The sequence below is a fragment of the Sciurus vulgaris genome, assembly GCF_902686455.1.
Source record: "Sciurus vulgaris genome assembly, chromosome: 3".
Classification (NCBI taxonomy): Eukaryota; Metazoa; Chordata; class Mammalia; order Rodentia; family Sciuridae; genus Sciurus; species Sciurus vulgaris.
In genome coordinates, this window is record NC_136463.1 from 13,894,304 (window position 1) to 13,918,779 (window position 24,476).

Consider the following 24,476-nt stretch of genomic DNA (forward strand, 5'->3'; position numbering starts at 1 on the left):
TATTCATCAGGAGCCTGCTGCTCAGAGAGGGGGGTTGTGAGCTGTGGGGGGCTTCACACATCTGGCTGCCTCCATGAGCGCTCTTCAGAGTTAAGCTCTGCTTGGCCACTTAATCAGTCCACAGGAACTTATTGAACTGGGTGCAAAATGGTACTGAAGAATAAGAGAATGGGATTTTTGTCTCTGAAGTGTTGATGGTTTAGTTGGGTAGAATTGAGGGGATCCCGAGGGGAGCCTTAGTTTCCCACTTCTGCTGTTTTTCCGTGTTCTCTTATTTCTGTCCCAGCAATATGGCTGGCTTCTCCTGGGTTAAGAACCTCTGAGGCCGGGCAGGCACAGTGGTGCACACCTGTAATCCCAGCTGCTTGGGAGGGAGAGGCTGGAGGATCAAAGCCAGCCTCAGCAACTTAGTGAGACCCTGAGCAACTCTGTGAGACCCTATCTCTGAGGAAAAATATTAAAAAGGGCTGGGGTTGTGGCTCAGTGGTGAAGCGCCCCTGGGTTCAATCCCCAGTACCAAAAATAAATAAATAAATAAATAAAATAAAAAACAATGACTACGTGTAAAGCCATATGTGGTCCAGTCTGATCCATGTCATTGCCAATCCTCATGAACCACCTCATGTGGTGGGTAGAGTATTGAGTGGGCATTCCACGGACGGTAGCAAAAGATAAAGATGGGCCCCCAGAACAAACAGCAGCAGCTTGTCTTTGTTTACAATTTATTTTTCCCCATTGTGGATCCCCCCCATTCATTTGATTTTTAAAAATATATTGCATTAGAGCTGGGGTGCAGCTCAGTGGTAGTGCATTTGCCTAGCATGTGCAATCCATCCCCAGCACCAAAATAAATAAATAAAAATATTGCACTAAAATGATATTTGTCTGAAGGTCTGAGACTTTTGGTGTCGCCTTAAATTTTGCACCCGAGGTCAGTACCTCCATCTCTCTCCCCAAGCCTGTCTCTTGTCTATTACAAAAGGCCATCCCAGGTCGCCTTTCTAATAGACTACTAGTGATCCTGTCTCCTGGGCGGCTTCTGATTGCCCAAGAACTAAAACCCAGCCCTGTGGCTTGGCATTCCAGTCTCTTCACCATTGGTCCCTAAACAACTCACGAGGGCAGCTGCCCAGTCTGGTCCTGTTCCTTCCTTTCTGTTCTCACCCAGCCTCTTCAAGAGTGTAACCCTGGCTGGGGTTGGGGTTGGGTTGTGGCTCAGTGGTAGAGCGCTTGCCTAGCATGTGTGAGGCACTGGGTTTGATTCTTAGCACCACATAGAAATAAATAAAATAAAGGTTCATCAACAGCTAAAAAGAAAAAAAAAAAAAGTGTAACCTGGCTCACACTGTAACTGCTGCCCGGATTGTCGCCTGTCCCCAAATCTCTTCACCAAAGTGGCCCTGCTAAGCTCTTGTTCCACCTCAGATACCCGCTCCTGGCGGGGCTCCCCCCAATCACCCTTAATTGCTCTGTTTCCCCAGAGGACACTGTTTCCACTCACTTCACCTGTTGGTCAATGCGCTAGCTCGCTGAATGTGATTTATCTGTTTACCTTTGTCCTCAGTTCCACTGCCCGCTCCTGGAGGAGAGCAACAGGGCTTTTTGTGGCAAATGAATACAGTTTGCTATAGTGAAAAAAAGCAGCAGCTACAAAATAACCCATTAAAAAACAAAAGCATGGCCAAGAGGACTCTGGTCTTACAGCCAGGAGATCCTCGGTTCGAGTTTTAGTCCAGTCAGGATCCGACTTTGCAATGCTGTCATTATTTTTAGATTTTTTTTGCTGTGGAAACTTCAAATGAAAGCAAAAGTAGACCAGTCAACTCACCGGTCAATCTTGTTTCTGGTAGAACTGTTCCCCTTACCAGAAGTGTGGGGGCACACCTGTCATCCCAGAGACTCTGGAGGGCTGAAGCAGGAGGATGGCAAATTAGAGGCCAGCCTCAGCAATTTAGAGAGACCCTTTCTCAAAAAGTTAAAAGATCTGGGGATATAGCTCAATGGTAAAGTACACCAGGGTTCAATCTCCAGTAGCAAAAAACCAAACCAAAACAAAAAAAAACCCAACCTGCCCCCTTTTTGCCCCCTGGATTATTTTGAAGCAACTCCTAGGCACTGGGTACCACTTCATCTATTATTAGTTCAACAAGAACATGGCGATTTTAATTGATTGCAAACTCAACACGATCCATGTGCAAAGAAGAGGTCACCATGAACTCAGATCATGGGGAAGCCCTTTGAAGCAAATCACAGAAGACAGATGTGGATTTTGGCAGCAAAAGTTTGTAACTGGGAAGCAGCAGTCTTATGTGTCAGCAGATTATCAGCAGATTGTTTTAGTGGGAAGGGGGGCGGGGCAGGGAGAGCGAATGGGAAGGGAAACCCGGGCCTGGAACAGTAGGGTGGCTTTTTGGGTAAAGAGAGACTCTGGTAACCTTTTAGTTTTATGTAACAACGTGTGTTTTGAAGAGTTGCATTCACAATTGTGATGTGGGCTGAGGACAGTAGTACTACTTACGTAATGCCCTTCAGCTCTGGCTTTCCAAGCGCTTTCCTTGTTAACTAATTTCTCCTTGAACAGCCGGAGAAATTGTGACAGGCACATTTAAAGAAACTGGTCCCTGCACCAGGCTCTAGTGGGGGAGAAATGAGAACTCAAGTTGTCCATGCACAGTGCTATACCAGGGTGACCTGGCATTTCTTCCCACTGGGCTTAATCCTTATTATGAATAACAGAGAGGAGCTTTGTTAGGCAGGGAGTGGATTTCTGCTGCTGGGAGAATTAGCTGCAATCTTATTCAGAAGGTGCCTTCTGATGCAACAAGGTCTTTTGAACTGTGCATAAATAAGGGCCTTTGTTCGGGCATTTGGAGCATAAGGCTTAAGTTGCTCCCGAAGTTCCAATCAGACTCCAGGTATCTTTGGCTGATTTTGGTTTTTTTTCCCTTCCCTTTTCCCCCTCCAAATTGTTTTAGTTTCTGCCTCTTCAGCACTTCCCAAAACTAGGGCATAACCAACCCTTTAACTGGAGACTTTTCTGCTCGGAGAGGGAAGCAATTCCTCTGTACCCAAAGAAATGAAATGGAAAATGAAAATATATGCAAGCTCAGCCAGGATAACTGACAGAAATAGAGTTCTTAGGGATATGGTAAAGAAATAACTTTGTTTCTGATTAAAATTTATTTATATTTTAAAAAAATATTTGATCTAACGAGGTATGGTGGTGCATGCTTGTAATCTCAGCAGCTTGGGAGGCTGAGGCAGAAGGATCACAAGATAGAGGCCAGCTTCAGCAACTTAGTGAGACCCTGTCTCAGAATAAAAAGTGAAAGGGGCTGGGGAGGTGGCTTGGTGGTAAAACACCTCTGAGTTTGATCCGCAGTACCGAAACACACACACATACAGACACACACGATCTGTAGCCTGCTGCAAAGGTTTTTGTTTTCCTGAGGTTTTTAACTGGGATCCTAGCTAGCACATTGCTTTTCTGTCGAGGCATACTTAAAATGAATTTGGCAGCTTAATCCAGGTGTTACGTTTGCTTTTGTCTCCTTCGTCTACATGTGTCACTGGGCATGTGGATGTCTGTGGATCTTCTACCCAGAGAAAGGTGATTTTATCATAAGGAATTGTCTCTCAGAATGCAACAGCTTCCAAGAAGTTTTTTTTTTTTTTTTTAAAAAAAAGGACCGTGGGTCAGCTCCGTGGTAGAGCACTAGTCTAGCATGCACAAGGCCTGGGGGTTCGATCCCCAGCACCCAAAGAAAAGAAAACAAAAAGAACTGAGCAGCTTTCCTGACCTGCAGGAGAGGGTAGTGACCTCTGCCTGGGGTGTGGGAAGCCCAGGGGGGGCCTGGTTCGGGAACCTGCCCTTATGGTGCTGCATGCATTACTCTGCTCTCCACCCTCATTCATCTCAGCTGCATTTCTACCCTCATTGGGTCTTTCTAGAACCACTGGGCCATTCTACTCTCTCTTTTTCATGGCCCTGTGCTTCTAGTCCATCCTGAGAGCTATTTTCTGGCACAAAGTCTTTTGTCTCCATCCAGTTTATCATATTTTGTCACCAGCCTGAATCCCCAAATTATTGATCAGCCTGTTGTCCTGTCAGCTCTGGTTGCTTCAGGTGCGATTACCGCAAGCTTCCAGTTGTGGACGACCCAGTTATTGCCCGCCAAGGGAACTCCAGACTGGCTCCCCCTGGTTCCAAGGCCTTGCTGACACTCTGGATTACCTTGGCGTCATTATAATGATAACAAACACACCCACTGACGCCATGACAGATCTGACCCTGCCCAAATTAGGGAAGAAAAGATGGCACCCTGATTCCTGGAGACTACCTCCTTTTCTCTGAAGAACTCTGATGACAGCATGTTACCATGCAGCCTTATCACCCAGTCCTAGAACCCAGGCCCCAGGCCTGCCTGGTAGAAGGTGCCTTTAGCACATGAGCCGTCCTTCTCTATTTCTTGGCCATTGAACAAAACTTCCTGCCTGCTAGAACTGTTTGGTTGCTTACAGATGGCACGAGGTAGGAGAAGCAGCTACCTAGCCAGAGACGTTGCTTAAGCTGCCCAGGCAGGTGCGTCAATCTTCAAAGCACTTATTGCTCTGTTCCCTATTTAGTGCCTGACATTTTATCTCTTTGCTCTTCCACCCTGTCACCTGTGCATTGTCACCCAAGCAATTAAGACCATTCAGTTGCACTTACTTAATTTGCACGGGCTTTCCAAGGGGTGAGAGAGCAAAGTCCCTTGTCTTGTGTTTTTTCCTCCACTTTGGAAAGTCTCTGCTTTTGGAAAAAGTTAAAAGTGACCCAGGGAAGGGCTTTTGGTGATGCTGATTCACACATCCCTTTAAAACCTCAGCTCAGGCGTTGTCAATGTAACCTGGAATTTGTCAGCTTGTCATGTTCTAATCTCTCATTTTGGAGCCTTGTTGAGGTTATTTGTTAAACTGCCATTAAAATGAGCATAACATGGGCTGGGGAGATAGCTCAGCTGGTAGAGTGCTTCCTTGCAAGCACAAGGCCCTGAGTTCGATTCCCTAGTACTGCCCCCACCCCCCCATAAAAGGTGTAACACTTTCTTTTAAAGGGGAAAAAATGTAATATGCACACCCCCCTATATTTTATTGGCAGATAGCAAAAAACAAAACAAAACTTCTGTCTTTACTTTGACAAGACATCTAGCCTTGTTGTGGATATTTGGTTGTACGAGAACATCAACCCTATAACCTAGACATCTGGGAGAATTAAAACTCAACAATTTTCTCTGGGGATGGGGAGTAGGAACAATAAAATAATTATGTACAACTAGTTGCTAAAATAATCAAATAGGAAAGCTAATGCATCTCTTTTTAAAAGGATAATCCTTTGCTGGGGTGGTGGCACACACCTGTAATCCCAGTGGCTCGGGAGGCTGGGGCAGGAGGATAGGGAGTTCAAAGCCAGCCTCAGCAAAAGTGAAGTGTTAAGCAACTCAGTGAGACTCTGTCTCTAAATAAAATACAAAATAGGGCTGGGGATATGGCTCAGTGGTCGTGTGCCCCTGAATTAAATCCCTGGTACCCCCCCCCCATCCCAAATAAAAAGAAAGGTTAATCCTTTGGTAGGTCTTTCACAATCGGTGCTAAAATGATGTTAGAAAACAAACTTTTGGGCTGTGTGTGTAGTGCAGTGGTAGAACACTTGTTTCTTAAAAACAAGGATCTGTGTCACAAAACAACCAATAAGCTACTGTATTCTCTGTTGGCCCAGGTTTTGCTTAATTGTTTCTCTTTCTAGAGATGAGATTAGTGTGGTAGTTGGGGATCACTAAGAGCTAAACAAATTAAGTCACACACAGCGGCACTCACATCTCTAGCACACCCAACTAAAGTCGCACTTCAAACAGGGTGCATTGTCCCACACCTGTAATCCCAGCTACCCTGGAGGCTGAGGCAGAAGGATCACAAGTTTGAGGCCAGCCTTGGCAATTTAGTGAGACCAGGGGTGTGGCTCAGTGGTAAAGCATCCCTGGTTCAATCCCAGCAGCAGGGTGGGGCGAAGGGGGAAATCACACCTCATGTTTGCTTTCATGACTGAGAAGTAAATTTAGAATCTGTTTCCTGATTTGTGTGGTATATATATTTTTTTAATTGGCTACTTTAGCTGTTTGAACAGGAGCTTGTGTTTTCTTGCCTTTGCTGCCCATTAGGTGTTTAAGAAGGAAGTAGCCACCTGAGAGGGGTAGAGGTCACGCCATGCCTGTCTTCCTCAGGCCAAAGGGTGCAAAGGAGACTTTTAAAAAATTGTGGTGGTGCTAGGGATGGAACCCAGGGCTCCATGGGTGCCAAGCCAGTGCTCTACCATGGGCTGCTCTACAGTCTGGAGACTTCCTAAAAAGTTGTGGTAAAACACACACGACATGAACATGCACCATGTAGGCCATTTTTAAGTCCGCCATTTACTGGCATTAAAGGCTTTCACCATGTTGCCTGCCGGCATCCTGATCCGTTTTCAGCACTTTCTCCTCATCCCGCACGGAGCTGTGCCCACTCCAGGATCAGGCCCAGGGCCCCTCCCCTCTGCTCCCCTCTCCCCAGGAGCTCATTAGTGGAATCACCCTGGTGCCCCACTGGCTGGCCTTTCCTCCACTTAGCACAGTGTTTTCCACTTTCTTCCATGTGGGAGTGTGTTCAGGATTTTCTTTTTAAGCTTGAATCATGTTCCTTTTTATGTATATACTGCATTTTGTTTACCCATTCATCTGCTGATAGATGCTCAGGAGACACCTGTTTTCTATTTTTTTCAGTGTTGGGGATAGAACCCAAGGTCCCACGTGCTACACAAGTCCTTTGCCATTGAGCTATGCCGCTTTCCCTCCCACCCTTTTAGAAAAAAAATTATTGAGACAGGGCCTCACCAAGCTGCCCAGGCTGGACTTGAACTTTTGATCTGATCCTCCTGCCTCAGCCTCCTTGCACCTGGAGCAGAGGCGACTTTAAAAATTTTGTTTTTAAGGGGACTGGGGGGTATAGAGCTCTTCCTTAGGATATACTGGGCCCTAGGTTCAGTCCCCAGTACTGAAGGGGGAAAGAAAAAATTGGCCATCGAAAAGTCTGTTTTCTATTTTCCTGCTGTTCTTTGGCTCTGAAGCCAGTCTTGCGTGGTGCCAGGTGTTAAGAATGCAGCAACGGGGCTGGGGATATAGCTCAGTTGGTAGAGTGCCTGCCTCGCAATCACAAGGCCCTGGGTTCAATCCCCAGCACCGCAAAAAAAATAGAAAAAAAAAAAAAAAAAGAAAGAATGCAGCGATGGATGAGCTCACCTAGCTTTCAGGGAACTTCTCTTCTGGTGGGGCCGACAGACAAGAAAATTGGCAACCTTGGCTTGGTGGGTGGCCACCCAAGCAGAAGGCCCAGGAGGACCCGTCTCTGCAGGTAGGCAGGGGAATCTGAGAAAGGAGGCCGTTGCTCATGTACTAAGTTCTCTTACCTCAAAGGCTAGAAATAGGTGTGGGCAGATTTTTTTTTTTTTTTTTCAAGATAGTGAGGGTCTTGCTATGTTATCCAAGCTGGCCTTCAACTCCTGGCCCACCTCAGCCTTCCAGGTAGCCGGGAGTACACACACAGTGCCTGTCCAAGTGTGACTCAATTTAAAAGGCTGTGGAAGTCTCCCGAAAGACTCTGGAGCTGTGCTGCCATCTCTCCACACTGCCTCCTGTCAGTTCTTCTCAGGGCTTACTGTAGAAGACTTCTCCGCCCAAAACCACACAGCACAAACTTCCTAACTCATTCGTCTATAAACACACGGGCGCGTGTGTGTGATGTGGGCCAACTTTTAAGCAGTATTCTCATCCACAGTATAGTACTTAAATTCTCAAAATCTGTTATATTCCCATTTGTACATACAGGGAAATGGTAGAATATAATTAACTTGTGGTGGAAGAAGAGTGTGGGATCTGAACGCCTGACATTTAGCCAGCTGCTCTTCTGTCTGTGTTTCTTGTTGCTCTGTATATGATACTGTACAAAATTGCTTGGCTTTTCCATGTGTCGGACACCACGGGACGCTGGGAAGGTCCTCAGGGCAGGGGACTGATTTGTGTGGTTTATTATTGACTAGAATGGTAGAATCTATGTGCGTTTGGAGGGTCGTAGACAGGCCAAAGACAGTATGAGGCATCTGGCCCCCCCTTAACTTGAAAGAACAGACGAATGCCCATATTGGCCACTCGAGAGTTTCAAAGACAGCTAAAGGATGTGTCTTGCTTTCTAGATACTCCGTCTCTGTAGCCTAAATTGCCTCTGTTACGTTCTGCTCTCCAGTCTGTGTATTTGTCCCTAGTTAGATCATCATCGGTGGCATGTTTGTTTTGGTAATCTCCAGCTCTTGGTAACATCTGGCGATCGTCTGCTTTGAAGAAACCGACAGAAGAGCAGCAACAGAGAAAAAGGCATTTGCTCCCGGCCTTTGCAGACATGTCCTTTGATGTCCATGGAGGCGGACTCTTCTTTACCTTTTCAATCTTGAGCCCTAATTTCTTACTCTTTATTTGAATCTGGGTCCAAAAGAATCTACTCCCCCCCCCGACCCCCCCGCCCAATGGGGATTGAACACAGTGGAGTCTTACCACTGAGCTAAGTTCCTAGCTGTTTGTTTTGTTTTGAGACAGGGTCTCACTAAGTGACTAAAGCTGGCCTGGAATCTGTAATCCTCCTGCCTCGGACTACCAAATTGCTGGGATGGCAGGTGTGCACCCCCACATTCAACTGGGTCTGAAAGAATCTGAATTCACTTTAGTCATTTCAATGACTGTCTTTTTGCAAATGATACCCTCATATCATAGCTCCAGCCTTAGACTCCTTCCAATCTTCAACGGTATTCAGGATAATTGTACTTGAATATCCTACAGCACCTTAAAGTCCCCCAAAACCACAATTTATTGCAACCTCCTCTCCCAAACCTGCTCCTGCTGCTTGACCCTTATCTCCCTTCAGGACATCACTGTCTTCTGAGTCACTAAGACCAGAAGAAAATAGAAGCTCTGTCCCCACCCTTTCCCACCACCAATTAGAAACTAAGTACAACTGTCCCTCCTTATCCATAGGTGGTATTCTTCAAGATCCCCAGTGCATGCCTGAAACCACAGGTAGTGCAGAATTCCACGTATCCTACATATTTTCCTGTACACACATACCTATCATTAAGTTTAATTTATAAATTAGGCACAGTAAGGGATAATCAACAACATGTAATAATAGTAGAGAACAGTTATAACTTTCTGCTGTAATAACATTGCCAGTGTCACTTCTCTTGTTCTTTGGGGCCAGTAAGAAAAATAAAGTTTACTAAAACACAAGCATTGCAATATCGGGACGACTGATCTGTCTTAGGCTGCCAAGTGACCAATAGGTGGATGGTATATACAGCATGGATACACCGGACGGAGGGATATTCATGCCTTCTTGCCCTTACACTGTCAAATCTCTGATTCCACTAAAGGTCCCAGATATTATCACCTCAACTCACCATTTCTCTTTCTACTAAAGCCTTCCCTTTCCTTTCCTCCACCTCAGGCTGACCTTGGCTCCTGTAGTTTTTTTTTTTTTTTTAATATTTTTAGATGTTGATAGATCTTTATTTTATTCATTTATTTATATGTGGCACTGAGGATCGAACCCAGGGCTTCACACATGCTAGGCAAGCACTCTACCACTGAGCCATAACTCCAGCCCCCTGTAGTTTTATTTTAAACAACTTTATTGAAAGATAATTTGCATATCATGAACTCACCCATTTTAGCTGCACTGATGAGTTTCATTAAATCCATATAAATCCATATATATGTGCAACCATCATCACAATCCAGTTTTAGGACATCTCATTAGCCCTCATTGTAGTTAGTTCCTGTTCTCACCCCAACCCCAGTGGTCTTCTTTATATCTATAGTTTTATTTTTTCAGTAATTTTATTTAAAAAAAAAATCATATAATTGAACTGGGGTTGTGGCTCAGTGGTAAAGTGCTAGCCTAGCACATGTGAGGCACTGGGTTCGATCTTCAGCACCACATAAAAATAAGTAAATAAAGGTCTACAAAACTTTTTTTAAAAATCATATAATAAGCAGTCATTTAAGTCTGGCTTCTTTCAGTCCACACAATGTTTTTATATTCAGCCACATTGCTAAATGTATCAGTAATGGGTTCTTTTTTATAGCTAAGTAGTATTCCGTTGTATGGATATACCACAGTTTGTTTGCCCAATCATCTGTTGATGGCTATTTGGGTTGTTTCCAGCTTGGGGCTCTTGTGAATGGAGATTCTATGATCTTTTGCAAGTCTTGGCGTGGATGGATATTTTTCTTTCCTTGGTTAGAATTGCTGGGTCTTGTGTTAAATGTACATTTAACTTTTAGAGAAACTTCCAAACTATCTTCCAAAGTAGCTGTTGCATTTGTACATTCTGACCAGCAGTGTATGAGAGTTTTGGCTTTTCTGCATCCTTGCCGGTACTTGGTATTTTCTGTCTGATGATTGTTCTAACAGTGTGTGGTTGTATCTCACTGTGGTTTTAATTTCCTCATTTCCTGTACTCTTTAAGATTGACTGGCTGCTTTCAATTATAGATGTGTTGTACTTTTTTTTTTTTTTTTAATCTGTGGAGATATCTATTTATCTTCTGATAATCTGGGAGTTGGTCTAAGCAGCTGATGGAGCACTGTGCCATTGGGTAGGGGATATGGTAAGGATTTAGGGTTTGTTGAAAGAATAAGCAATCTGAAACAATAATGAGCGACCAATCCTTACATATTTTCAGTAACAGAAAACATTGATAAAGTGATTCCAGAGATGATATAAAAGTCTAATCATTTCTCCTGAACAAACTCTTTGCCAAAGTTTCTCAGAAGTTGTAAACTTGGCTGGAAGTATAACTCAGTGGTACAGTGCTTGCCACGTGCATGAGGTCCTGTGTTCAATTCCTGGCAACACACACACACACACACACACACACACACACACACGCAAAGTTATAAACTTGACAGAATTAAATTTTACTTTTCCCCACCACCCTTTGCTTTGTTCACACATGGTGAGAGGCAAATAAATACAATAGAGACAGCACAGGAGGAGGAAAGAACCTCTCTCTCGCTGACTAAGTGCTTGTGGAATAGCTCGGGTTAGAGCCATGTGGGTTTTGGGTTACCCTGTGGTTCCAGGTGTGGGGGATTCCACCCACATTGTGACTTCCTCTCCAGGCCCAGCCCCCATCTCTATCCATGACAGCAGGGATTCCACTAACATTTCCTATAAAGGGCCAGAGAGTAAATATCTCAGACTCTGTGGGCCAAGAGACAATATGAATGATACCGTGTAGGTGTTTATGTAATGAGAGACCAAACAAGTATCCATGCTTTTATTGAAATTCAAGACATAATCATAATAATTGAGTACAGTTTTCAGTAATACAGGTCTACTAATGAGAAGAATGGGATTCTTTTGGGGAAGATAACATTTCTCGTAATTGGAAGTTCAACGTTAGTGTCTCCTATCATCTTGGTAGAAATGTAGGCCCATTCTCCTTTAGAGCCTCGCTGGAACAAAGGACCTGCCTTCCTGAGAATTCACCAGCATGTGTTGTCTGGATTTTCCTTTATAATGTTGGAGAACTTTTCATAGGAGGAAGCAGGTCAGGAGTATAGGCTGTGGGGCCCTCCTTGGGTTTGAATTCCAGCTCACCTCCAGATTGCCATTCTCTTGCCTCAGCCTCCCAGGTTGCTGGGATCACAGGCGTGTTCCGCTGTCCCTGGCTCTGATTATTTCCACCAGCTATCTGGAAGCTTCTGTTCCCTCATCTATAAAATGAATAACCCCTGGGTGAGGTGATGCACACCTGCAATCCCAGCGACTCAAGAGGCTGGGGCAGGAGGATCATAGTTTCAAGGCCGGCCTCAGCAACTTAGTAAGGACGTAAGTAACTTACCAAGATCTGGTCTCAAAATACAAAAATTAAAAGGGCTGGGGATGGAGCTCAGTGGTAGAACGCCCCTGGGTTCAATCACCCTTCTTCCAAAATAAAAGAGTAATAGTACCTGTTTCACAGGATCGTGTAAAGATTGAACACAAAGACTTACAATGTTATGTGGTGAGCTTTATTCTTCTAATTTTTTTCAGCCTTTTACAAGTGTAAAACCTTTCTTAATTCACAGGCAGCATGAGAATGGGTGGCAGTCTGAATTTGCCCTGCAGATAGTCTTGGATCCCTGCATTAGAGTGTACACTGGAATTATTGCCACTTACTTTTGGAACAACAATTGCTTTTATTCCCTAATTGCAAAGCACCATATGCTCACCTCAGGAAACTTGGAAAACACAGAAAAGCACAATAAAACAAAAGTTATTCAGAATCAACACCACCCCGAGATGCTTCCCCGTTTGCATGTTGCTCTGGATCCTTCCAGCTTATCATCTGTAATACACATTTGTTTTGAAATAAAACCCGCCAGCTCCAGGTTCTGCATGTTGCCTGGTATTCTTTTCACTTATTAATAAATCATAGTGTTGCTAATATTTTTCTATACCCTAAATTTTAGTGACTGCTAAAATTTTAGTGACTACTTATTCTGTTACTCAGATGTACTAAAGCAATTTCCAATGGCATTAAAATTGTTTTGCATTTTCACCATTAGACTTAACTATAAATTAGTACATACATGTTTGTACACATCTCTGATCGATTCCTTGAGATAAATTATAAAACTGTATCAGTAGGTTAAAGAATACCTACTTTTTTTTTTTTTTTTTTTTGCTGGGCATGGTGGTGCACACCTGTAATCTCAGTGGCTCAGGAGGCTGAGGGAGGAGCATCGAGAGTTCAAAGCCAGCCTCAGCAACTTAGTGAGGCCCTAAGCAACTCGTTGAGACCCTGTCTCTAAATAAGATTCAAAAAAGGGCTGGGAATACCACTTAGTGGTTAAGTGTTCCTGGGTTCAATCCCTTTATGGTATCAAAAAAAAAAAGAGAGAGAGAGAAAACCAAAAAAGAATACCTACATTTTTTTAATGGTTTGGTGGACCTTATGATTTTTCCTCCAGGAAAGTCAAATAGTTTATCCTCTTCCTATTTGGTATGTATGAACACTGTTCTTGACCCTGGTCGTATTTTTGCTTCATTACTGATTTTATGAATTAAAAAAAATCAAAACAGTCTTGTTTTGACAACTCATATATTTTAAGATGTACCAACAAAAATGGAACTTGCATTATGTGCCCACGAGAAAGATTAAACAGGTGTGTACATTTTGCCTTATTGCCTTCTGTTGTTTTAAGAAAAACATGTTATAAATTCAAAACCAAGTCTATTATTGTCATCCCATTTTATAGACGAGGAAGCTGATTCGGAATGGTTACGTTACCTGTTTAATTAGTAAGAACAGATAAGTAGGCAATCCTAAGAATGCTTTTTATCATGTTGGTGATATTAATATGGCCATTCCAGTCTTTTCCCCTCTGGTCAGCATTTGCCTGCTATTCATTTTCTAATGCCATTTCTTTTAAGTTTTTTTATGTTGTATTTTAGATGTGCCTTTTGCAAGTAGCATATAGCTTAATTAAAACAAAATCCCAAGTCCAAGAGGTGTTTTTGGTACCCGGGATTGAATCAAAGGCACTCAACCACTGAGCCACGTCCCCAGCTCTTTTTGTATTTCATTTAGAGACAGGGTCTCACTGAGTTGCATAGGGCCTGGCTCAGTTGCTGAGGCTGGCCTGGAATTTGGGACCCTCCTGCCTCAGCCTCCCAATCTGCTGAAATTACAGGTGTGGACCCCTGCACCTGGTCCAAGTCTGTTTTTTGGTAACCAGTGTTTTTTCAGTGTTCGTGTTTATAGTTATTGTTGGTGTTTTAAAATCATTTGTCTGATTTCATGCTATTTCCTATTCTTTTCCTTCATTTTCTTTTTCTCTTTCTCTCTCTTCTTTGGACTATGGTTTATTAATTGTCCCCCTCTTTCTTTTTCTTCTACTGGCTTTTTTGTCCTTAAATGTTTAATGTGTGTACTGAAATGGCAGTCCAGAATTAACTCCTATCACACTCACCTCAGTTTTTTTTTTAATTTAATGTACTAATTTCTTTCCCTTGTGGGTATTTATTGTATCTTTGTATTTTATTTGTTCCCCTCCGTCTCTGCTCATCACTTCTAATTAGTCTAATTAATATGCACAGAATTTATTTTCTAGAAATATATCTTGCAGTGCCTTTTTCAGCAAGTGCCTGTGAATGGTAGACACTCTGAGCTCTTGTTTGAAAGCAACTTCCTCTGCCCCCATCTTTCAATGCCTCTGTAGGGAGAGTCTGCCCTTGACTCTGAAAACACAGTATTCCATTTGTCTTCTGAGTGCTCTTTTATTGCCGAGAAGTCTGTCTTTCCTTTGTGGGTCATCTTCCATGTCCCTCTGACAGTTCTTGAAGGGTTGCTCTTTGTCTTGAATATTCTGCAGTCTCACTCTGTGTGTATGAATTTATTTTTATTAATTCTGCTCAGAACTCAGTATTCTTTCCATGGAGGGTCCCCATGGCTTTCTCGACTATTATCTTTTAAAATGTTGCCGCTGTTTCTTTGTGACAGTCATTAAACAGTGCAGCTCAGCTCTCCTGTTCTGGGAAGCAGAGTTGACTGACGGCCCCAGATGCCACCTTTCAGGGATCACTCCAAAGGCACACTTTCCCTGGGCCGATGTCTGAACAGACGCGGGTGCCTGAGCTTGTCCGTGGGTGCAGGATGCAGGACTGTTATAACAATTGACTTTGACGCAAGGATTCCCCATCAGAATGGCCAAAGCTTTTACTTCTTTCTTTTTTTTCTTTTGCCGTGCTGGGGATTGAACCCAGTGCCTTGGATATACTAGGCAGGGGTTCCACTGCTGAGCTATGCTCCCAGCCCCCAAAACTCTTACAATTACATTTCGCCGAGTCTCTTCCAACTTGCTATTTCTTCCTGCGACGTGATCTGAAGGCTCTCCCTGTCTCCCCTGCTTCCTCCTCCTTTCCCTTCGTAGCTGTTTCCCCAACATCTTCTCTTGGCATCTGCTTCTTGGAGAATCCAAATTCACACAATATCCCCATTTATATCATTTGATTCTAGGACTGTGTATATGGACCTTCTCATTATACTCTCTATGCCCTTACCTATTCTTTCATTCCTTAATTTATTTCTCTTTTATCTATTTTATTTCTACCATTTATCTATTTTTTTAAAATATTTCTTTTTGTAGATGGACACAGTACCTTTATTTTATTTATTCTTATGTGGTCCTGAGGATCGAACCCAGTGCCTCACACGTTAGGTAAATGCTCTACCACTGAGCTATAGCCCCAGCCCTATCATTTATCTATTTCACTTCTTTTTTTCTGTCTGATGCCCTTTGAGTAACTTCTTCAGATTTGTCTTCCATTTTACTCAATTTTCTCTTCATTTGTGTCTAATCTGGTATTTAGCCTATTAACTTTGCAATTCCGGTGATGAATATTTATTTCTAGGAGTATTATTTGGCTTATTTTCACATATTATATTTTTCATTATATATAATGTATTTTTTATATCAGTTATTTATTATTGTCTCTCTTTTTTTTTTTTTTTGCAGTATTTTAGTTCCTCCTTTTCTGTCTTGTTTTTTGTCACTGGGTATTGAACCTAGGGGCACTTTACCACTGAGCCACATCCCCAGTCCTTTTTATATTTTATTTTGAAACGATCTCCCTAAGTTGCTTAGAGCCTCGCTAACTTGCTGAGGTTGATTTTGAATTCGCGATCCTCCTGCCTCAGCCTCCCAAGTCACTGGGATTATAGGCATGTGCCACTGTGTCCAGCCTTGTCTTTAATATTTTTGAACATATTTTGTATTCTTTTTCAAATGATTATTTTATTATCTCAAGTTCCCTGCTTTAAGAATCTTGTTTGTTGTGTTTGCTATTTTCTGCTGATGGTACATTCTAATTTTAAATTTTCTGAACTGATCGCTAGCGGGGATATTTTTTTCTGTGGGAATCTCATGAGGTTTGATGGTGGGACCCTTCCAGGACAATTTGCATTGCTTCATCTAGAGATTCTAGGAGTGCCACTAGCTTGGAGCCAATGTTTCTGCTAATGTCTTAATTTGGAGCTTCCTAAATGATCCTGCTTATGGCTCAGATCCATTTCTCAGGGGAGGGTTTTTTCCAGATAGAGCCCAAGGACACAAAATTGTCTTATGTTCTGGGGGATAAGCTTTCCCCTTTGGTCTTTCTTTCCACGGAGGAAGCAACTCTTGGAGGGCCAAGTGTCTTCAGGTTTTTAGTTCCAACTCCCTACCTCAGGGTGGCTCAGCATTTCGCTTCCTTTGTCCGCTTGTATTTAAAAATGCAAGCCTGGAAGTTACCAGACAGCCTCAGAACACTGGTTGCAGAGGCGCACACCTGTAATCCCTGTGGCTCTGAAGGCTGAGTCAAGAGGATCACAGGTTTAAAGCCAGCCTCAGCAATTTAACAAGGTCCTGAGCAACTTAGTGAGACTGTCTGAAAATACAAAAATAAAGAGGGCTGGGGACGTTGTTCAGTGGTTAAGCGCCCCAGGGTTCAATCTCTGGTTTAAAAAAAAAAAAGTCTCAGACCCCTTCACAATTCACACTTTCACTATTTTCTCTTTCTTCTTCAGGTTACACTTGATCTGGATTCCTAGGTGTTTGTAATGGGAGGATTTTGGTCTCCTCACTGCCTGCACATCATCTTAGTTTGCTGCCATATTCCAGAACCAGAATATGCTTGCCACATTGACTTCTGGGCTTCAGAGTTCTTAGCGGGCCAGTTTCTAAGCTGTGTCATTAGTGAAATCCATTAAGCTCGCCCATCAGTGGAAGAGCAGAGTGTGGGGGGTACATATATATAGATGCATGTATGTCCTGAGGGGTTTGAAAAGAAAGCCACATTTATTTTCCAGTCCATGGTAACTTGGTTGGTAAATTCAGATGGTTCTGTAAGATTTTTCAAATAACATCTAGAAAGCAAAAATAATAATTGCTTCATCGTTATTGTTTCTTCTACCACACAGGCCTGGTAGCAGAACTCCTCTTTTTTCCCACCCCACCCCTTTCTTTTTCTCAGCTTTCCCACCATCCTTCTCAATTTGTCCTTTGTCAATAAGGCAGAAAAGAGAGGTTGAAGTGATGTATGGGTATAATCCACCGTGCTCTGCTAAAAAGATAAACCCAAATGAAGTGATTTATTACTGGTGGCAGGTATTCTGCTCCCAGGATTGTCTGTCAAAGTGAGTGCTTATTGATTTTCCATACCTTCCCTGTCAGATTCTGGGTTGCCATTGTTCGTTGGAGGTGCTAAGCAGTGAAAGGTGGCAGAGTGTTCTCCCTGCTAGACTCTCAGGCCTCCATTCATATTCCAGTGCCCAGAACTCCTTCTGCCTTTTGCCTTCTGCTGTGAGTATGAAAACAGAACTTTTCATTGCTACTTCGAATGCCTCAAATGAGAAATGAGATGTATTCTATAAGTTTGGAAAAATGTCTCTAGAATCTTCTTACTTGATTCAAATCGATAGTGGGTCTCAAGAGAATAGCACAGGATAATAATAGTGCAGCTCTGGGGATAAGACCTGAGTAGGTCCGGTGTGTTAGATAAAAGATATTGAGCATGCTGTGGGAACTTATGAAAGAGAGAGTCTCCTGTCACTTCAGGGGACCATACACTTATCACACAGGATATGTCTTTCCTGTTTTTTTTTTCTTTTTTCCCCTCAACTCATCCCATTGTGTTGTAAAATGATGAAGCAAAAATTTTCCAGCAAATATCACATGGCCTTTGAGCTTCTTCAATATCCAGATAGTGAAAAGATCATCTTAAAAAAATCTTAGCATTTTTAGCTGGGTGCTGTGGCACACACCTACAATCCCAGCAGCTTGGGAGGATCACCAGTTTAAAGCCATCCTCAACATTTTTTTTGAGACCCTAAGCAATTTAGGGAGACCCTGGGTCAAAATGAAAAATTAAACAATGGACCAGGGTTAAGCACCTGTGGGTTCAATTTCTGGTACCAAAGCCTTAGCATTTTGAACTGGCGAGAACTTAGATCTTTTAATCCAGTGTTCTGACTTTACACTGGAGGAATCTGAAGGCTGAGGGTATTCCCTGACTTACTCAGGGTCACAGAACCAGTCAGTCCCACAGGCCGCATGGCAACCTGGGTCTCTCCAGTTCCTGCCCGGCACTGTTTCTGGGAAGGCTTCTGTTTCATTTCTCTCCTGGGTAACAAATGTTCCATGTTCTTTCACAACCTACCCCTCGAATTTAAAGAAAACCGTGCTGCTGATGACTTTCTTGGTTTGTATTTCATTGCGTGGTCCTTTGGTCAGGAAGGGAGTTCTGTTTGTTGGAGGAGGAGTAGACTTAGCTATGATTTTTTTTTTTTCTTTTCTCTGTTGTGTGTTTCAAGTATAATAATCTACCCAAGAATATCTCTTTTTAGGCATTTTCCAAGTACATTTTGTGCTAGGTAAAAAGACTGCCTTCATGTAAATGAGATGGAGCTGGAGAAATTATTTACATGAAGTAATGATATTTCATAATTGGTAAATTTTTTAAGAAGTCTTCTTAGTTTGATTGCTAAATAATCATAGACAAATACAAAGATTGTATTTATAATCTGTGCACATATAATATACTGATGCTATTTAGCATTTGTATTCTGTAAAAGTGTCAGCATCCTGTAGTAATTCAAATAGAAATAGTGGTGCTTAGCAAGTATCAAAATATAGTTGCTAAAGAGAGATGGATATGGATATTATTTCTTTCTTTGCACCTCTGATTGGCAGGTGCGGGGATTGAAAGCTTGGTTTTGGCCAATGTAAAATTTCTTTTTTAACTTTTTTTTTTTTTGGGTGGTGCTGGGGATTGAACCCAGGGCCTTAGTGCATGTGAGGCAAGCTCTCTACCAACTGAGCTTTATCTCCAGCCCTTAACTTCTTATTTGTAATACTGATTGATCCCTTAGTTAAATTCATGGAATATATTTCCATAATGTGCATTTGTGACAACATTGATTCAGTTTTCTCTGAGCCGAAACCAGTGGTTCTCACAAGTCAAGCAGGGTTTTGACTTTATGGTATGATCATTTTGTATGTCACATAGCATGCTGGTGCTCTGAAGAAGCAAATTCAGTTTCCAGAAAGTCCTTAACTTAGAGTTAAGAATCATCACCTACATCAGGAGAGGCTGCTTGAGTGTGACTGTACTGGTAAAAATTAAAAGATATTCTATATGTTCACATAAACAGAGAAAAACATATAAACCTGTGTTATATTCATTTGCTTCCCAGAGTTCCTTGGTGGTTCGATCATTCATCTAGCTGAGATGTAAGATCTTTTGAGCTTCTAACATAATAGTTATTCATGAAGGCATTTAGGCTGATGGCTTTCCCAGAACGTCCTGCTGTTCGTGATGGACTTCATCTATATTTCAACAAATTTCTAAATGGGGGAAACAGAACATTTTTCCTTTGATTAATTCATTGGTTTTTTTTTTTTTTTTTTTTTTTTTGGTCCTTAAGGACTCATAGGCTGGCAAACTCCAAAAGGAAGTCAGAAAAGGAGAAATGGTAAATTGGAATTGGAATCGTAGAACTGGCCCCATAAAAATCTTTGAACGCTGTCCTAAATTCAACATCTGAAACACAATGGACCTGGTGAAGATTTATGAAAGCTCATTTAAAAAGCTAATTTAAAACTGCACAAAAGAAGCACGGTGTTATGAGTTTAATAAAATTCTTGTGCTGTTTTCGACCATTATTTTACAACTCTCTGGTTGTTAAGGAAGTTACTTTGCCCAAGAATCAAGTACTCTGAGTAACAAGTTGCTGCTAGTTAGGTCACAGAGGTATGCTTTGCAAAATGGACTATTAACTGTGAGACTATCTTATGTATTATGTATATTATATTATTATTAATTAACTAATTATATATACAAATTTTTTGGCAGTGCTAAGGATGGAACTCAGGGCCTGGTGCTTGCTAGGCAAGTACTCCACCACTGAGCTACACCTCCAGCTGCGAAGGATGGTCTTGAAAAGTTCTAAGGAAGGCGTGTGTACAGTGTTGGCAGTGCCAGTGTGAAGCCCTATTAGCCCCTGGTTGAGAGAGACTTGGTGTTTGACATAGATCTTCCTACCTTGTCGGTGGCCTGGGAGATTTGACTTGCTGTTGCTGACATGCTCCCAACTTGGGACCTGGGTGTTCAGAAACTAGCAAAATCAACCATTTATAACAGGATCTTTTTAGAAGACAGTCTGTCACCCAGCAAGGCAGAACCCCTCCCTGAGCTGTCTTTCCCCACCTTTGTATGAGGCAGAACAGGGAAATAAGCCTCATCTCTGGTGTTGGGGCCTCTCCTCTCTTCCTCCTTGTCCTCATGGGAGGGCTGGGGTCTTCAAACTAGAAGTTCTCTTCTCAGGATCTACCAAATGCTCCAAAACTTCACAGAAGCTTAACTCCCAGTGTCTTGGGTCAGGTCCCCTGGAAGTTAAGGGGTTCTCCTGGAGCTGATGTGTATGGGGTTGGAGGTGGAGTTGGAAGGGTGGCAGGAGGGGGGAAAGCTAGACCCCTGTTGTTCTTGGGGAACTTGGAAGCATGACTGGCATGCAGAACTGGTGTCCGGGCACCTGGACAAGGGCAGTCTTTAGTGCCCTGCTCCCATATCAGCCAGCGATTGGTTTTGGGCCACAGAGTGGCTCCCATTGGCAGATGGCACCCATCAGCAGCCGACACTCAGAGCAACCTGTGCTTCGTGCCTCATATAGGGATCCAGACAAGGCCCTTTGGCACCACCCATGACAGCAAAGAGAATAGGGCCAAGCCTTGGTCTTTTCACAGCACATCCTATTTTACACAGCTCACCTGTCCTGCAGGGGTCCCTCCTCAAAGTGCCCCTCTTACCTCCTCATTCAATGTTGTCAGCCCTCTCCCTTGAAAAGCTCTACTCCTGGTCACAGGAACGGAGAGTCAGGCGCCTGTGTCTTCTGCGTGTGTGGCTTTAGTGTACCTAACCAGGGTAACCGGAGGCTCTGTGGGCCCTGGTGCTGGCAGGAGAGATGACGAACACTTTAATCCCTGTCTGTCTTCTAACCACTTTCTTCCAGAGCCAACTGGAGGCTAATAAGCCTCAGCAGCGAGTATTAACTTCACCACTCCCAAACAATCCAGCCACCAATTTGGTTTTATAAAAGTATGTTCCTCCTATTAACAAGGCTGTGACCTTGGCTTTTTGCAAAATAATAACCAGCCCTTCTTGTGCCTTGATTCCTTCCTGAGCCTGCTTTTGTTCCCTGTTAGCTGAAAAGGGCTCTGAGCGACCTAGGACATATTTTTCTGAACTCAAATTCTTTCCAGTTACAAGGTTTGGAGGGGGCTGGTGTGGACTGGTGAGAGATTTCATTTGTCCCTTTTTCATCTTTATTCTGACCTAGATGATTGATTATTAACTTAATGGAAGTTGTCACAGGCTTTTGAAAGGGGCCTGCTTGGTGACTGAGTGGCTGTTATGAAATTCTGAATTTGGGGCCCAGGTGTCACTCTCTGCTCTGCTAACTTGTCCCTTTAGGAATCGAATGTGTTTTGCTTTGCTTGTGCCCCCAGCCAGATTTGCTTTACGGGTTATCTTTACTCAGGGCAAACACCGCACTCTGTATCTGAAAAGCAAAGTCACCTGCCAGCCTCGACCAGGTACATGCTACCTTATATTGTGTCAGAATATTTTCATGAGCTAAGAATAAAACCTCCAAAGGGTCAACCTGATCTTCTAGAAAGTTGTCCCTAGGCCAGTGATTAAAAATCAGTAAACAAGGGCATTTTAGACCTCTGGGATTGCTCCCCCTTCCCCCAGTTCTGGGGATTGAACCCAAGGCCTCGCACATGCTAGCCAAGTGCTCTACCACTGAGCTACACCCCCAGGCCTTTTAACAAACATTTTTATTTTGAGACAGGGTCTCAATGAGTTTCTGAGGCTGCCCTTGAACTTGCCATCCCCCTGCCTCAACCTCTGGAGTGTCTGGGATTACAGATGTGCACCACCATGCCCAGCTGAGATGGTCCTTAACTAGTAATGTTTAGAGACTCCTAGTGGGTCAGAAATGAGCTTGATTCCTATGGTGCAGTGGCACACATTGCACGTCATGCTGCATGGGCTCGGTGCTGGGGCAAACGCTACTAGGCAGAGAGGCTTCTGTCCATATGTTATCCTGTGAGGAAAATGTACATTGATAACTAATCCCATTGACCTACATTTCACTGTACTTGGAATAACCATTAAAACAGAAACTACAGAAGGCAGCGAGAGGGGCATGTCACTTGGTGTAGGTTGTCAGGTAATGCTTAGGGAAAGGTGGTTTAGAGTTGTAGAAATGGTCCCGGTACAACCTCCAGCTGGGGAGGAGAATGTAGAAACCAGATTTGTTTTGGTCACGGTCATTTGCAGGTTCGGTAGTCATGCTGGAGTTACTTACCAGCTGTTAGACACGCTGAGGTCAGAGGCACAGCATCAGGCCAGCTTTGGGAGCTGCTCAGGCAGGTGATGGTGAAGCCACAGGAATGATGAGGTGGCTTCCTTAAGAGCCTTTGGAGAGGACCAAGAGGAGGCAAGAGGCTGGGCTCTGGGAGGCTGCCTGGGCCAAGCCTCCCTTCAGGCCTGTCACTTGCAGGCCGTAAGGCTGTAATAACTGAGGAGACCACTGTTAGTAGTTTGTTCCTCCAGCACTGCCACTGCACCAGTCCCTGCAGGTGCCCCAGGATGACTCTGGAACCGTCTGCAGTCTATGAGAATTCCCTTCCCAAGGAAAGTGTTTTAGTCTCTGTGACCAAAAAATCTAACAAGAACAACGTTAGAGGAGGCAAAGTTTATTCGGTGCTCAGTTTCAGAGGTCTCAGTCCATAGACAGCCAACTCCATTGCTCTGGGCCAGAGGTGAGGCAGAACATCATGGCAGAAGGGTGTGTCCAAGGAAAGCAGCTCAGGATGTGACCACAGGAAGCACAGGGATCACTCTGCTCACCAGGGACAAAAATATAAACCCCAAAGCACACCCTGAGTGACCTACCTCCTCCAGCCACACCTCACCTACCACACTTTATTTACCTTCATCCATTTAATTGCTATCCAGGGATTAATTAATGATTAGATGGCTCTCATCATCGAATGTACTTTCTTGATCGTCTCACACGTGAGCTCTGGGGGACACCTCATCAACACTGTAACATGTAGCTGCTGGCGTGACATGTGCAGCCTCCTGCTTCAGCACACACTGAACATACCTGTGCTCTCCATCCTGGACTCACAGTGTGGGCCTCTGGCCATCACATCACACCACCCAGGGCCTGTCAGAAGCACAGACTCCACCCTGCCAACCTAAAGTTATCAGGCTCTGCATTTAACAAGCTATCCAGGGCTCCCCTGCCTGTGGAAGGGTGAGAAGCACTGATCTGATTACCAACTACCTCCTCAGCATCCCGAGGCTGGCTGGGGCCCTGGCACACCCAGGCAGACTCCCCAGATTCTTCTGGCAGCGTTTCCCCCCCATGGGAGTTGAAGTCAAGGTGGGCACCATGGCAGACAGCTGGGGACTGCTGGGTACCTTGCTTCTCTGGGTACCTTGGTCAGAGATTCTGCTCAGGGCTGGACCCGGAGTTCCTCCATGGAATTAACACATTGCCCCCTTCTTCTCTGGTTCACTATCTGTACCCATGTTTAGGGACTTAGAAGAAACCTCAGAAAAATAAAGTAGAAAAAGGCCATCAAGAAAAAGGAGGACAGGACAAAGCAACAGCAGGACTGAGATTTTTTTTTTTAATCAGTTCTCATTGCCATACGATTTACACTGATTTTAAGTGAATTTTCCAATTTTAAATGTACAACAAAGTATAGTCATGCTACCATCCCTGCCATCAAGATATAGAACATTTTATCTCTGTAAAAAGTTTCCCCATGGGACTGGGATTGTAGCTCAGTGGCAGAGTGTTTGCCTAGCATGTATGAGACACTGGGTTCAATTCTCAGCAGCACATAAAAATAAATAAATATGGGCTGGGGAGATAGCTCAGTTGGTAGAATGCTCACCTTGCAAGCACAAGGCCCTGGGTTCAATCTCCAGAACCGCAAAAAATAAAATAAAATAAAATAAAGAAAGAAAGAAAGAAAGGCATTTTGTCCATCCGCAACTAAAAATCTTTAAAAAAAAAAAAAAGTTTCCCCTTGACCTTGTGTCATCAGGTCCCTCTCCTATCCCTAGCTCTAAGCAGTCACTGACCTAAGCAGCTACTGAATGTCTGAGTACTTTGTTCCTGTTTTTTTTTTTTTTTTTTTTGGCTTGGTAGTATTTCTCTGAATGGATATACCACAATCTGTGTACTCATTTATCACTGGATGGACATTTGGACTGTTTCCAGTTTGTAATGATAAGAAGAGTTGACA

At 43.4% G+C, this 24,476-nt stretch overlaps 1 protein-coding gene across 1 annotated transcript in view; it reads left to right on the top strand.

Moving 5' to 3' along the window:
* The window catches only part of PITPNC1 (phosphatidylinositol transfer protein cytoplasmic 1), a 291,062-nt gene that overhangs the window by 42,339 nt on the left and 224,247 nt on the right, over positions 1-24,476 (top strand). The window lies entirely within an intron of this gene.